A 16869-nucleotide genomic window follows, 5' to 3' on the forward strand; every position below is an offset into this window, starting at 1 on the left:
TTTTTAACGCGTGAAAATGAAATAGTGACCCAGCTTGCTCTATTAATATATACTGGCGGGGCACCAGTGAGGGATGATAGGTAAGAATAAAGCAGTTCAGTCAGTGGTGCAACTGGTAACGAATCTTTTATAACAATTAATTAAGAAGTATTTTTAATGTTTTTTTTTTAATAATAACAATAATTAATCATGATTTTTTCCAAGGGAACCGCTTCGAGATTGGCCTGATAGAGTATATTGCTAGCAATGTAACAATTAGATCCTATTTCAATAACAATCCCTTCCCCCTTTGTACTATTCAATTTGATGCTGTAATGGTTAATGCATTAGTTGTAGCATTAAACATATATTTAACGAGTTTAATGGTATTAGTAATGATAATTACGAGTAGTATGGACTTACCTAAAAACAGAACATAATTTTTCCATTAATGCTATATTTAGATTTATTAAAAAAAATATTTTCAGTGTATATAAAAAAAGTCCGTTTACATCGCTAAACAACTAAGAAACATTTCGTTTCTTAACAAAATTCTTTATTTACAATTTGTAAGTGAATAACCAGTTATGTTATAACTGTACGAATGACATTTGAATATTATTAAACAGTCACAGCTTTGGAATTTTACATACCTTTAATTTGGTTTTTGTATAAATGTCAATAGTTTGTTGTATGTCAGTGTATATGTATGTATGTGTACTACGAGACATCTGCAGTTATTTGTATTTATGTATCAAAAATTTAGACATAAGTCAAATATATTATAACGATTGAGAATATTTTGTTTCTATTGCATTTGTATAATTGTTGTTGTTATTACAAGTCTCAATCTATATGTAGAAGATTACATGTTTTAAAATAATTATTTAGGAATGATGTAGGATATAGGTGATTATTTTGACCTATTTGTCTGTCTACAATTTGCAAAGAGAGTTTATTCCTAAGCTTCTATTGTGATAAATAATAATTATTTTGTTTATTAAATTAATGAACATAATATACAGAATATAGAAAAACAAAAATCGTTCTACGTCACTAAAACATAAGTTATTTAAAATATTTCGACTAATGATACGTAGAAGTCTAGTAATAGTAATATAATAATAAGGAATCTTACAAGAGAACACGCAAAAAATAAATTCGAGGGTTCCAATTCAAAGTGTATATATATATATATATATATATATATATATCAAACAACTGCTTCCGTCAAAATAAATTTAAAACACATCTAATTATATATAATAGGCAGATTTAATATTATATTTGCTTTGTCAGTAAATAAAAAAAAATAACGTGTGCGTTAGTATTTCATGGCGTATTTTTCTTACGATCGTAAGCTAGCTAGATGTTATTTTATTGAATTTTAGTTTTGGTATGTTTGTGTGACATAAATTGTATCTACCGATTATGTTGGCCAGTCATACTTCAATTTATACTTCTCATAGACATCGAAATGGTCTATTAGCATATGACAATACTAAATCTAAGTAGATCGTCATATTGATTTCTATTATATTTGATTAGCAATATTTTATATCTTTAATATCGTGTGGTCCCTGCTTATAATGGGCCACTCTTTCCTTTTCCATTGGCGTCATAAGAGGCAACTAAGGGAACCTAATATCAAGGGATGGATAACAAAGTTCCTCTTAAAATATCACCAAAGGTTAACTGAGATTGCCAACACGTCTGTCGAGAGCAGCAGCTACTAGCAAAACCCCTTTTGGGGGAGGCCTTTGTTCAACAGTGGACACTTAACGGTTGATATAATGGTGTTGATGATTTAAAATCTTGGATAAAAATAAAAAATAAATGCCTTTATATCAAGTAAGTTTTATGGTTGACAAATACTTATACTACTAAATGATATTACATAAATAAAATTGGAATAAATTTCGTATATTTATTTAAAGACAAGATACTCTATCTGTGTATAATTATAATATAATTATTAACAAATAATAGATTAAATTAATAAGTAATTAACACACTTTTGATATGAATAGTGTAAATTTAAGAATATGAGATTACATTTCGTTTGTATACTGTTATTATTCTAAAATGTATATATGTATCTTTAGTAGTGTAATAAGATGTTTACATAAAAAAAAAATACAATACATCTTATAACTTTGTGTTTTTCTGTCTATTCAATGTCTACTTATCTACTCAGTTCTAATTTATATTCCTTGTTTAATTATCATTAATAATTATTGTACAACAACAACATATGGTCTTAATAACATATTATTTTTAAAAAATCACACCGTAATTGAGAACAATAAACAGTGGGAGTGTGTACAAGTTTTTTATGTATTTCTCGATCTGATTATTGTATTATAATAAAAAAAAAAATGTATAAAACCGAATGCGAAATATATCTTTGCCTAACGACCCAAGACGAGATTATACTATAACACATATACAGGTTTTGAACGAGACAACTACAAATACAAAAAATATAGTGTTCCACAAAAAAGCTGACATCAATTGTGGCAAAACCAGTTATTCTGATTTGAAAACTAAACTACTGAGCCGATTTTGATAAGATTTCTGTGGAACCAATGTGTAAGTATACACGTTTAAATAAAAAAATATTTTTTCAAATCGGTTCATTACTAACAGAGTTACGAAGTAAAAAAAAAATAAAGAAAAATATTTATCAAATTGAGAACTTCCTTCATTTTAAAGTCAGTTGAAAATATCAATAGTATATGCGAGTACACGTTATGAGTATTTTTCATTTACAATGACTAGAATTTTTTTAATGTGTTGAATCCTAATACACATGTTAACATTTTTTCAATACTTTTAGAATATTTATTTATTTCATGTAACTTAGAATGGCAAACAATGTGATGGCCCACCTGATGGAAAGTGGTAACCGTCGTCTATACACATGAACAGTACTATTGATATAACAGAGTATACTGTGTCGTCCCGTTGACATAAATCCACATGTATTTTTTTCTATTAATTTTATAAATGTGAAAGTTTTTATTTTTATTATTCAAACATGCTTAAACTGCGACACAATATTCACACTAGACATAACATTTTATCTTAAGTTGTATAGGTAAATCCGCGAATTATTTTTATTTATGGCATATACTAATTTGCTTCTGCGTCGTCAATTCTAAGAACTGACCGGTTGTGATTTGTAATGCAGTGAATATCATAACATTGTAGAACGTAAGATAACAATGCATGCATTGCTTTATATTACGGTAGAAATGGAGATATAGAGTTAAAAGTAGATATGGGCAGGCTATATTATAAGAATGAATCAAAATTGTTGGGTGAGAAGGGTTTTAGATTGGAAAGCTGGTCAGAGAAAATATACTGTACATAATTGTATATCGATATAGTACCTTTGAGATAAGGATTCAATCATTAAGTATATTTAAAGTTTCTAGTCTATACGTGTATATCATATCTAGAGAAACCATGTATATATATTATTGGCACATCACGTAAGTATACTGACCCTTGAATGAAAGTGTTTTACTCATAAATGACGCCATAAATTTAGGAATGATTAATGTTTCATTTTATATGGTTTATTGCATAATTTGATAAGTATTAGTTAAAAAAAATGTAATATATCCTTTATATGTCATTAAATAATAACTTTTTCTGGTGCATATTTTTTATTTTTAAATTTTACCTTGCTACAATTTACCTCAATTCCTCCTACATTTTACAGTCTGTATAAATATTAATTTCTTGGTCTCTAGCCACGGAGTCTCAAGAAATAGCAATTGCAAATGCCTATCGTAACGAATTGGTATATTTATAGCGTTAGTACTTTCTTGGGTGTTGTTTTAGTTCGTAGCCAGCGATCCGTGAGCTAGTTTTTCTAGTTCGTTTTGAGATAGGATCGACTCGCCAGTAGCGAGCTGAGACGCCTTGATCCTATGCTTATTTATATATGTGCTTACTATAATTACGGGCAGATACGATTTCTAGTACGTATTGAAAATAGGTTTATGTGCACACTTAATTATGCATGTACCTGTGATGCATAGAAACACGCTTGAACGCCAAGATGATTCGCAAAGAAAAGCAGCACAGAAAAACTGTTTGTTACGCCAGCAACGATTTAGTGAAAGTGACCGAGGTGCGGCGACCGCCTCAGTTTACGAAAGCCTTAACCGACCGATAATATATTATTATGTAGACATTTTAAGGAAACTATTGGCGATTGATCATAGGATAGGAATGTAATGAAAATACTTCATTTTAAAAAACCGCGTATAAAAACTGGTCAAAATGTATTTGATCTGACACTAACTGATTATAATGCCGGCTCGAACGATTGAGAACTGCTAAGATCTAGTAACACAATGGGGAGTCCTTAGTATGTTCGAAGACATAAACAAACAATAGGTAGTTGTAGCTTTTTCCGTAAGCGATTTAATTAGGATACCGCGACATGTCTCTGCGGACCAACAGTTGATTCATTTATTAGCATTTAAAATAATATGTTATACTGAATTATCTTTGTAAAATATGAACATACTTGTATATATATATATGTAAATATGAGTGACTTTTTCCACGTAAAATAGAATAAAAAGTATGTGTTGATTTAGATGATGGTTGGTCTACTAATTTTAATCGTTCATTGAATTAAGCACGACTTTTTAATTACAAAAACTAATACTTATATTCAGCAGTAGACTGGAGTAACCTGATGATGATGATGAATAATTAACTTCCATAATATCAGATTTTTTTCAAACTTTCACATTTATAATCTTACTAGTTGTGCTCGCGACTTTATCTGCGTGACCGGGATAAAAAGTAGATTAGGTCCTTCTCCATTTTCAATACTACGTTGTATGTTAAATTTGATAGCATTTAGTTAAGTCATTAAATGGTCAAATATTAATAAAAAAAACCAACCTCACTGTCACATTTATAAATATTAGCAATGGTTAGAATTAAATAAGTAATACATATCTTTGCTTACTTACAATTTATTTTTAAGTTAAAATACGTTCCATTGATCTAATGATATGAGTTGTATATCAGCCTTGAGTTTAAGGGTTCGATGCCCAAGTCAAGTGGAAAATCTAGCGTTAATGTTCAAATACATATACATAGCATTGCTTTGCGATCACGAATACGGATTTGACAAACGTGATCCTATTTTCTAATAGGCACCTTCAAAAGATTTTTCCTCTCTACTTCCCAATAAATATAAATAAAACGACTTCATATAAATTAGGCATAGTCTAGGAAGGTGTAAGAGTTTTTACTATGTTTCTTTAAAAGACCTTTCTTATTCCATTCTACACATTATATGTATTTTTCTTACACTTTATCGATATATTAAATGATATATAAATAAAATGTTAAGTTACTACAAGTTATTAGACAAAAACTGCCTAGATAATATTATTAAAATGGAGTGTATTATTATTGTATTAATCTTGTATTTGGTGATATAATTTTTATTTAATTACATATTTATTATATTATCAATATTATATTTTTAGATTTCTATACACCTCTTTGTAAGAGATTCAACATTTGATAAGTCAATATGAAAAATTAAATAGCTGATCGGTTTCTAAAACGTTTTTGACCATTTACTCTAGTTTAGCTTCCATATAATTTAGTATAGTTTTTGTTTTAGTATTATATATACCATAACTTAAGATAGTACCTGTAGTGTTTTCTTTGTTTTATATTTACGATTCAAGTCTACGTAGTCAGACCGATATAGCTTTTTTAATAAGTCGACATAATATAATAGAACGTGTGCCATATCAGTTCTATGGTCATATTTTTGTTACGAGTAAATGACTGAATAGTGTTATGTATCTAAGGGTCATATCACAGTCATATTGACATATCACCGCTTTCGAAATATGCGAATGGTGACATAGTTTTCATGACCTTTTGGTAATTTGCAGTAATGTGTCAAATATAGTGATTACTTAGCGAATATTTTGAACTGTACGCATACCGTCTGCGTGTAAATGAATTTAATCTTCTTTCCATCTAATTTTAGAGTACCTTATTTGTGATTATTGATTATGATTATGTAGCTACTAATATTTGCGAACTGCTAAGTTTAATAATATAAGTATTTTAGTACTTTCTTACCCACAACTTCGTATGTTTTAAATTTATGGCAGGTTTTATAGATTTTACTTTTTTAACCCACTTCCAGATGGTATTTTCGTCAATTTCAAACCAATTTTGTTCATTCTTTTTGCATTAGACACGATTTGTTCCATGCTGATTCCATATTATCATGTTATGATTAAAGTCCCTTTCTTTTTAATTTAATATTGATGATTAAGAAAGATCCTAATTTCAATTTAATTTTGACTTTACCTTTTTAATTACAACATATCTGACGTCATCGTGACGTTTCGGAGATCAACATACATATTCATATCATAGTCATGGGCCCTGGTGTAATTATGGGAAGGTCAATGATTATCCTTAATTAATATACGTTAAGGTTGAGAATGGCGTACTGTATAAACTTGACCAATGTTAAAAGACATTACTTATTTAGAAATCAATATTCAAATCACGTAACTTTGTCAATGTCGATCGCTCGTATCGAACTGCTGATCATTGAAGAAAAAGTCTCTGTAATAATAACTAGCAATTTGGCCCGGCTTTGCATGGGCAGATAGAATTTCCGTAAAAAACATTTTTTTTTATACAACTTAGAATGGCAAGCAGCTTACGGCCCACCTGATGGAAAGTGGTAACCGTCGCCTATAGACATGAGCAGTACCATGGACATAACAGAGTATACTGTTTCGCCCATGATACCCCACATACGTTGCCATTCCTGAGGACTTAGGTGTTATTCCTCTGTGCCCAGTAAATTCACGCCATATCTCACCCATCAAACCGAAACACAGCCATGCAAACACAACTGCTTCACGGTTGAAACACGAATGGGACAGAGGTACCCAAGCAATCGACTTTTGTACAAAGACTTCCTCTAATATATACCCTATATTACTTACTGATAATGTAGTATTCTTTATGCAAAAAAAATCTTAAAATTAGTTGGTTCGTTTTTGAATTTATCCATTACGAACAAATAAAAAAAAACTTTCTTGTTTATAATATTAGTGTAGATAATAATAATAATGTGTCCGTTATTGGTACATATTATTTCTTTTGAACTATACTTGATAATATAATCATTTTGCAAATGCCATCAGTTATAACCAGTTGCTATGTTAATCAATAATCAAATGAATTTCAAATCATATCAATCAGTTATTCTGTTACAATTAAAATAAATAAGTATTTATAGGAAAAAGAATTTTTAATTAAATACATCAATTATGTATGAGAACGATTACTATTATTGATAAATTGTTTGGTTTTACATTTAGAATGTAAGCAATTAATAATCATTTTATATTTATATGAAGTGATTGTCATGTTTAGAATAATAACGTTTGTTTTTTTTTAAACCTGTATTTTTATAACCTGCATTCCAAATTTAAATTATACTAAATACTGTGCAGTATAATAATTATCTACATTTTTGCAATTAATATTTCGCTTAATATTTTTTTTTAAAGATGCGCAAGCGCAATTATATTGAATTAATACTTCCATAAATCGTTTGACCGTCATACAAAAGTATTTCTGTACGTATGTAATTGAATTGATAAAACAATTTACTGTCTTTATTATTATTTTTGAAGAAGAAAATTATATCCTTGGTACGGGTTGTCGCAATAATTCTAAATTACATTGAAAATTGTTTTAAGTCTTCATTACTACTTAATAATATCTAAATTGAATATATTTAATGCATATACTATGTATAATTTATTGTATTAATACGATTTGTCAAAATGATTGAATTTCCAATAATTTAATTTTTGGAAACTATGGGAAACTTATTTTCGATTGATTTATTACTAGCTGTGTGTATTCCGCAACTATAACTGTGATCATATCTTGATATTGAAGAACCTAACTAACCTTAAGAAATCAATTAATTATAACAAAAACGATTTTTCAAATCTCAATGGTAGTTCCAGATATGTCAAAGAAATTTATTGTCTTTTTATTTTCTTAATATAGTTTAATGTTTCATTACATTATTATTAGTTTCTTTAATAAATGATAGTAACCCTAAAGAGTATGTTTTGCATGTACAAAGACAAGTGCCGGCCCTATGATCAAGCTATTGTTTTTTTAATTACAGTAATTTCCGAGCGAAGTCACATCGTTGTCAACGTATACACACGCAACAACTAAATATAAACTTTCAGCGTACGCTTTTTGTGCTACGAAGCCATACATACTCATTTGTGGACATAAAGTCGAGTAAAAAGGTCACTTGACTGTGCAAAAAAATATTACTCCGCCATTTTGAACGCTCCAAGTAACCATGTATAGGAATCATTATAATCAGATATGGATTGTAAGAGTAGCGTTTGAATCGATTGAAAATTTCAAAAGGTTAATTAGAAATTTTAAAGAGACTTTGTAATATATGTAAACACGTATTGTACAATGGAATCGAACGTTACGACGCCTATAAATAGAGGCACAACCGTGAAAATATTAGATGGAAGAACTTGTGTTTACTAGATAGAAACAAAACACAGTCCGAAACATATGACCGTTGCTGTTACCATATCGAAATTTTTACAGCCACGGCCGTGACGGTTCGACTAATCCATATTATTGAGATAATTGACATAGAGTGCGCTTTAAATATTGGCAATACGGACTATATTAGAACAACATGATGTATGACTATTGCTTGATAATACAACGTAACCGGAATACACTCCGTACAATTTTTTTATCACATTTTTTTGTCGAGGATAACAAGTCTGTATCTCTTCCTGTCCTACCTTTTTCTATACAAATACACCATAGTGTGTCATAAAAACAATCAATATAGGGAAATTATCAGGAAATGTCACACTTGTATACTAAGGCGCGACGAAATATTTTCTCGTTATATTATAATTCATAAATACAAATAAAATGTCTTATTTTATAATTATTTGAATATCAAAATTGTGATAATAAACAAAAAGGAAGTCTTAATATTCTTGACACTTTATTTAAACATAGTCTTCATTTAGAGGATGAATTAATAAGCGCATTTAAAAGGAGGAGGGGCCGTTCGAGCCATGTCCGCTACAGAATTATCTAATGCCACCCCATGATCACGAGCAGAGCTTTCAGCTATGAGCAACGATATGCTTAAGAGTATGTCTCCGTCTTTTTTAAGAGTCTAGAATTCAACTCCTCTCTCCCCTTTTCCTGAAAAATAACCAAACCACCAATGGTTATATTAATTCAGGTAAGGTTTGGCCATCACGGTGAGATATATATATATATATATATATATATATATATATATATATATATACAAAAAAACCTTTTCTAGTAGACACCAAGATTAATTAAGGAACCGATGTGCAAAATTTCAAGTTTCTAGACCAAGTACTTTTTGCTGTGCGTTGTTAAATCAATCAGGACATTCGTATTTAAAAATGTAGATAAAAAACACTTGTACATGTATCGCGATATAACGTTTTTTATTGTACACTGACCGGTTTCAACCAGTTACCAGTATTACTGTGGTGAGAATTCAAAGAGGCTGCATAGACATAACTAATGGCGCCTTTAAATGTTTAATGAATCTGCCCTAAATTTGCTAAACTTCCTGAGGCTATTTTACAACATATAATATTCTTGTTTGAAATTAATCTATGAATAGCATAAACCACAATGTAAACTTATATCAAAACTTGTAGTACACAAGCGTCACATAGACGCATTTTTTATATGACTTACTCGTAGTATGGCAGACAAATTGGCGGCCTACCAGTTGGAATAAGGTAACCGTCGCATAAATGTAAATAGCACCATGAATGTCTCGGAATACTCTGTGATACTCATGGCATCATTCATGCGTTGCCAGTTTTGAGAACTGTAGTGTTATACGGCCATATCTGGCCATATCCCATCATTCAAACTGAACTAAAACACAGCCACGTAAGCACTGCTGTTAAACAACAGAAATACAGGTCAGACAAGGGGACTCAAGCAGATAAAGCTTGTGCAGTCTCCCTCTTGAATGTCTAGTTATATCTTTTTTCTGTTGCGAATCTTTATGGATGACTTATTCATTTTGGAATAGTGTATGGGTTGTGCTCTATTCTTTCTGACTTTAAAACCCCATTTTATCATGCAATTTCGTCTCTAAAATCCCTTATAAATATGTTTCAAAAAGTATCCTGTGCTCAATCATTTCACTACATCCGCTTAACAGATTTCGAAATTTTGAAGTCCCGGTACTTGAAATTTCGTAAAAGAACTCTAAGCTCCTTGATCTTCTGCATTCGTAAGCCCAGAACTGGTAATATTTAGCGAGGAAATTCTGCCAGTGTCTAGGAAAGCCTTTTGGGTCATCACGGGCCTAACTTCTTACACCAAACACAGTTTTAGATGATTTTATTTACCGTTTAATCACTATATATTTTTTAAGGACAATATAATAAATAACTATCAAATTTCAATTTGTTTTCTCTTTATTCTATGGATGAATTAGTAACATTCGTGCAAAGTACCGTCTGAAGGTCGCTGTCATCGGCGATAGTTGACCTCGCTCTGTTGTTGAAAGCATGTAAAGAAACGTCTACAAACGAACTGGAATAGATTTTTAAAGTAACGGAGAGATTTTTATCAATACTAACATCTTATTGGACAAACAGTGTTGCAGACGCGTCACGGATAAGCGAACATTGGTATTAGTGACCATTTGTGCTAGATTCAAGTTAGTAAGTAACAGTTTTCAATCTATGCTCTCAATACTCCGCCATATTAACTATTGTTTATTTACCGTTAAATATATACATGTATGTCATTTATCACAGGAAACGGGTTAAATTTTAGATAATTTGATATTAATGTTTAAAAATGGGTACATATATATTATTTTAAATAACTCTAAATAGCAAACAAGTTCTCGTTCCACCAGTTGGAAAGTAGCATGAATGTTACAGAGTATATTATGAATCTCAGGATACCGTCATACGCAGCAATGCGTAGGAACAACAATTTCTAAGAATTAAGGTGTTATGTTTCCGTATCCAGTGAATTATTGTTATTTACTTCGCCCTTAAAACCAAAATACAGCCATGCAAGTATATCTACCTATAAATTATATATATGCATGACTTTTGTACACTCAGAGATTTGATAAAAGATTTATTCAGGTTAAATATAAATCATTAGAATTTTTTGACAAAAATGTTTGATTTTCCTGAAAAAAATTGTGACTGAAAAACCATAACAAAGTATTCACAGTAATTTGATAGACGCGGCGTACTAGTATAGGAAGCTAAATAATATTTTAGTTGTTCTATTGTTAACTTTAAGAAAAATTTTTGGCAATAATTATTGTAAGTTTTATAATTTGGCAGTATGGGTATTTCTATAAAATAGAAAGAAAAGATAATATAAAATTCCGTTTTAGTAAACCTAGTGTTTTGGTGACTGTTAATATTATTTATATCTATGCGCAGATAATTCAGTAGTTATTATATTATGACTTTTATGTACGTCTCTTTAATTTTTTATATTTTTATTGTTATATTCTCGACTATAACTTAACTGAATCGTGATCATTATGTGTTACTGTAGTACACACATGAAAAACAGATGTTATTGTCTTTTTTTTTAATAAATTTTTCCCCTTTTTAATTTATGTCTGTATTTGCTATTTGTATGTTGTAAATAGTATAAATAAAATATTTATTTATATACAACTAAGTATATAAATACCTGCACAGACGTGGGACTCTTATTATTAGGGCTGTTTTATTTTGTAGTATTCGTTAGAAACTTTTCTTGGGTTTTTATTCAACATGCTCGATGTAATCCTATGTTTTATTTCTCATTGACTTCATGAAGGAGGATACTTTCAATCCAATGTATTTTTCTGTAAAAATACGGGTGAATCTTAATTCACCCGTAAGAGATTCTTAAATATCTTTATTTAGCTTTAAAAAATAATTTTTCGATGATAGGGTTACTCCCTTGTTGCTTTCTTATTAACGACTGTAAATATTTAGAGAACAAAACCTGAAATTATAATAATTTTCTCTAAAAGAAAAATAAAGAACTCCGCCGAGGATTATCCCTAGTCTGCGTAGGCCTAATATGGAAGAAATACGTACTACGTTGTTATCGTTGCGGTGACAGCAAAGCAGCCCCGCGGGCGATTGGCGGGGTCCGGGCGAATGGCAGGCCAGCCCTCGGGAACTATAAAACCAGATCGAACTGGTGAGAGGTGGTTCAAAATCCAGACATCGCGTAGCAACTCGCTTTGCAATTACATCGTTTATGAAAAAGGAATGCGAACCACAGGAACCAATAGCGCAGACAGCTGCGCTACTGGTTTACGTTGGTGGAGTGCTAGTTAGTAGGGAACGATGGAAGATGAAATCAGGTCAGTTGATCCATTGTGATAAATTCAACAGGAATTGACCACGAAGGTTTCCAGGGATTTGCGTAAAGGTTGATCTAACTGAGTTTATTGCTAGCAATGAGACTGTTAAAGGTTATCAGATGTTTAGAAAAAAAAAATTAGAGCATTTACAACACAACTTTGGACATATAACTTTGAGAAATATTATCTCTTTAATTCTTGGAATTAATAGATCAATGTTTACCTGTTTTGTCAATTATTTAATCAGATATGGAAGACCGCCAATGATAATGTCAAAAATAATAATATTACTACATTTTAAACTGTTTTCGAAGCAAGTTCATACGGGAGTTACAATTTTTGTTATTTGCGATTGCACAGGGAATTACCTAGTTTACAATTTTGTTTTTAATGCAAATTTATTGAGTTATAAGGAAAATTATTAAGAAAAACAGGTTTATTAATTTCAATTTTATTAATTATAAAACTACTTTTTGAGGACGTTTTGAAATAAAATGTCAGCATATACTGTGACCTGAACCATTGATAAAAAACAAATACGAGACGAGATTATTCTACCTATATGAGAATATAAAACATACAAGAGGTTATAATATTAGACTTTCATATTATAATAATAAGGTAACAAATTATTAACTATTCCCTTGATGATTTAATAGGAAAAAATTACGGATAAACAAATATTAATCGTAACTTTTTATTACATTATGCACATCCTTGAATATAACATAAATAATAACTCAAAAGTAGGAAAATATCTAGTATATATATATATATGTACTTAATTTATTCCAAGCGCTCATTCAAATATTTGGTAGTTCACCAAGCGAGCAACTAAAAACAAGTTAGCTAATTCACACTTACTGGAAATTATTATATATTATAATATACTAGCATCATGCATAATAAAGTAAGATACACTAAGAATAATGTCGGTTATAATATTGATAATCATTCTGTTGATGATTTTATTTAATGCTAATGGTATTATTAGTATAATAATACCTAATAGACGCTCTTAAAATTTAAACTACGAACGATCTAATATCTAAGGCCTCCTATTGACTAATGCTGTATTAGGTGGTTTCTCAACTATTGCATACGAAAATGTGTGTCAATTATATTCAAATTAAAAACCGAGTGAAGTTTTTCAAATTATCAAGAAGATGTTCTGTAAACAAGGAAAAAAATATACAAATTTAAAATAACCATAAGTAAATGTTTTTTTATTAATCATACACACTAAGCGAATGAACCTACATGGTACGCGTGCAAGTGTTTTCTGAATGGATGATGTAACCTGGATCAAAAAAATGCAACAAAACAATTTGGAGCCGGTTTTGTTTCCCAAACTTAAAGGAACCTACAATAAATAATAACCTTGATAATAATACAGTGTCAGGGACCTACCTACTAGTCTGCACATATTGTAATTAAATGGAAATAATAAAAAAAATTAAACACCACAGGTATATGAAAAAATATGATAGATACACTGTCATTTTTATTTTCCTGTTATGATTTTGTGAAGTTAATTTCTTTTATTTTCATAAATTTATATTCTATGTATTATAAAATATTAAGATTAAGTTTTTAAACAAAAAGTTATATTGATAAAGCATTAAAGTTATAAAGCATTTTTTACATCTGTTAAATCTTTACTTTAATTTTTGTTTTTGAATTTGCTAAGTTTGTTCCCGCATACTTAGTTAGTAAAATGTAAAGAAACTTTGGAAGCCTGATTAATCTCTAAAAATAATCTCAAAATTTGGTGAAATAAACGTAAATATATAAATAAATAGATAAATATTGGGATGAATACAAAAAAGTGATAATTATTCATTTATACAGTTTCTATTATTAATATTAACATATTGTTAACAGAACAGAATTCGCTTTGCTATTTACAAACAAAAGACGATGGGAAAATTTTAAACTTCATTAAAGCATCGATATACCATAACAACCCATTAATATCCTACGCCAATACTAGGATATATCAACAACGCAGGTAGGATTACTATTATTATTAATATTAATGAAAGAAAAAAAAAACAGACCTATGTATTTTGGAGCAATAGATATATTTTTCTTTTCTATTTATTACTAGACAGTAAAACGTATATACATTTTTATCGATCGCCCTCTATCTTTGTATACATCCATGTTCATCTTCAACACTATAACTTCATTTTAGTAGCTGTTAAACGTAACAGCTACAAAATTAAAATTATTTAAGGCAATGTAAATGAAATAATAAAGACGCAATCTATTGAATTTACACCTATGCAAGCAGTGATGTTCGAGACGTTCGTAGTCATAATAAAACGAAAACCTTGGTATACAATAAAGTCAAGTACAAGCCGGGACTTATTAATTAATCGTCTGCAACATCAGATGGTGGTTTGCGGAAATTTTCAGTTTCACATGGCCATTACTGTCAATGTTTAGTGCACCTCGGATGCTATCGGGACATGACTTCATGACTGCTTGTGTTCATAATTCAGCTCAAAATTCATTTTTAACAAGTAAAAAGCTCCTACTAATTACTAAATCGTGCTAGTCTTAACCTTTGTTAGAATAAATGCCAGCGGCATTGCAATAATAATTGTATAATTATTTTTATCATGTGATACGTCTGAATAAGATAATTTTATTTTGCGTAGATGGTCTTCCATACAGTTGAATTATTCATAAAATATAAATAATATCTAACTCTGAAATTTATTAACGAAATAACATTTTGAAGTAACGTATTATTGTTATAAATTAACATTACTTTTAAATTGTTTTTATTAATATTGTATATTATTATATAGAATATTTGCTATGTTCTCGAATTTAAAATGAATAGAATATGATAAATTTGTAACAACCTACGTAAATTATAAATAAATTATATGTATCTGTATCGGTACATATAAATTATATTTTTTTGATTTGATTTATTACTATTTTTTATTCTTCCGTGGATAACTTTATAAACAAAATCTAAAACATAATTAAATAAACCAAAAATATTCTTCATCAGGATTCGAATCCACGAGTTTGAGAATGTAAGTCTAACATATTTTATAAACATGATAACACGAAATGGAGTCACGTATTTCAATGTTTTTATTCTTTAAGGACGTAACATCTAATCAAATCGTTTATCGCTCTTACTCACCTTTATATGCGCATAAAAGGATTTAAAATCACTATCTCGTATACCAGTATTATTTCAAGATTTTACTGTATTTACTATGCAGGCAGTTGCATATCTTTAGTTCTATTTATAGTCAACCTAGACGACGATACCACAACCTTAAGTGAGACTTACTTAGAACTACTAGCCCAATATAAAAGTACTCTTTGAGTTTTTTTTATATCCATTTTTTTATTGCTAAGCTTCACGTTTTATTTGGAGAGACTATAATATCATGTGATGTATTCGCTAATTTTAATATTTTTTTCCAATCGATACAGTTTACTTCCATTAAGGTCCCATAACGTGTCATGATTGACGACGCTTATTTTAGAGTGTTCATCATAATCATAATCTTCTTGATACAGTATTTTCATTTGAGCAATTATTACTTTTTTCTTATGATATTAATTACATTTCAATTACGAATTTCAGTTTTAGTTTCAGTACATGCACTATTTGTTAGTTTCTAAGCTATAAATTCATAATTTTAGTTCATTACAGTTTATTATTAATCAAGAACAACTGTTATCAAAGTATACCGTTTTAGGTACATTGGAAATTAATAAAAATAAAAAAAAAATATTTAAACTTTAAGTTACGATTAGTATAACTTAAGTTGTCATCCATCTGTTTCCTTGAAATAAGTAAATATATATCATGATTTTATAAAAGATGGTAGTCAGCTATAATTGCACAGAAAAGGGCATACGTACCTGTATTACCACAGTTGTGTTTAATATAAATAAAGTCTTGAAATATAGCGATTATGTAGTGGTCAATAAAATGAACATAGTTGTACAAAACACATCGATATAATAGCTTTATATTGTACTTATTCTTATTATAAATTTAAAAGCAAGTTTCCCTGTTAACGTTACCATCATTTTAGTTTTATCACTATCATCATTGCAGCACCTTATTTAAGAGGCCAGATCTCTCCTGGAAAATAATCTTAAATATGCCATTATTGACGACTCTTAAAAACTTTATTATACCATTTGAAAACCTCTAAGCTGTACTAAATATTGTTGTAAACTGCCATAACAAAGATATTTTAAAGAAAACATAATCATCTTATTAATTTCTATACAAAAACAACAAAACATGTAATTTAAATAGGTTTTTACAACTTCATTACTGCATAACCACAATTATGCTGCCTGATATGAGCATTATATTATGAGTTTGTTACTTG

The 16869-nt window shown here is 29.4% G+C and overlaps 1 protein-coding gene across 2 annotated transcripts in view; it reads right to left on the reverse strand.

The window, feature by feature from the left end:
• Nucleotides 1–16869, reverse strand: part of LOC113521716 (UNC93-like protein) — a 112195-nt gene that overhangs the window by 36384 nt on the left and 58942 nt on the right. Inside the window, exon 2 of one of the 2 annotated variants that reach the window (XM_026907354.3) lies at nt 12213–12297. The exons of the other annotated variant lie outside the window; for it this stretch is intronic. The gene's annotated coding sequence lies outside the window, so the exon portion shown is untranslated. The remainder of the gene's footprint in view (nt 1–12212; nt 12298–16869) is intronic. 2 annotated transcript variants of the gene reach the window in all.

This window comes from Galleria mellonella, unplaced genomic scaffold, assembly GCF_026898425.1.
Source record: "Galleria mellonella isolate WM207_F2 unplaced genomic scaffold, CSIRO_AGI_GalMel_v1 utg33, whole genome shotgun sequence".
In the NCBI taxonomy this organism is placed as follows: Eukaryota; Metazoa; Arthropoda; class Insecta; order Lepidoptera; family Pyralidae; genus Galleria; species Galleria mellonella.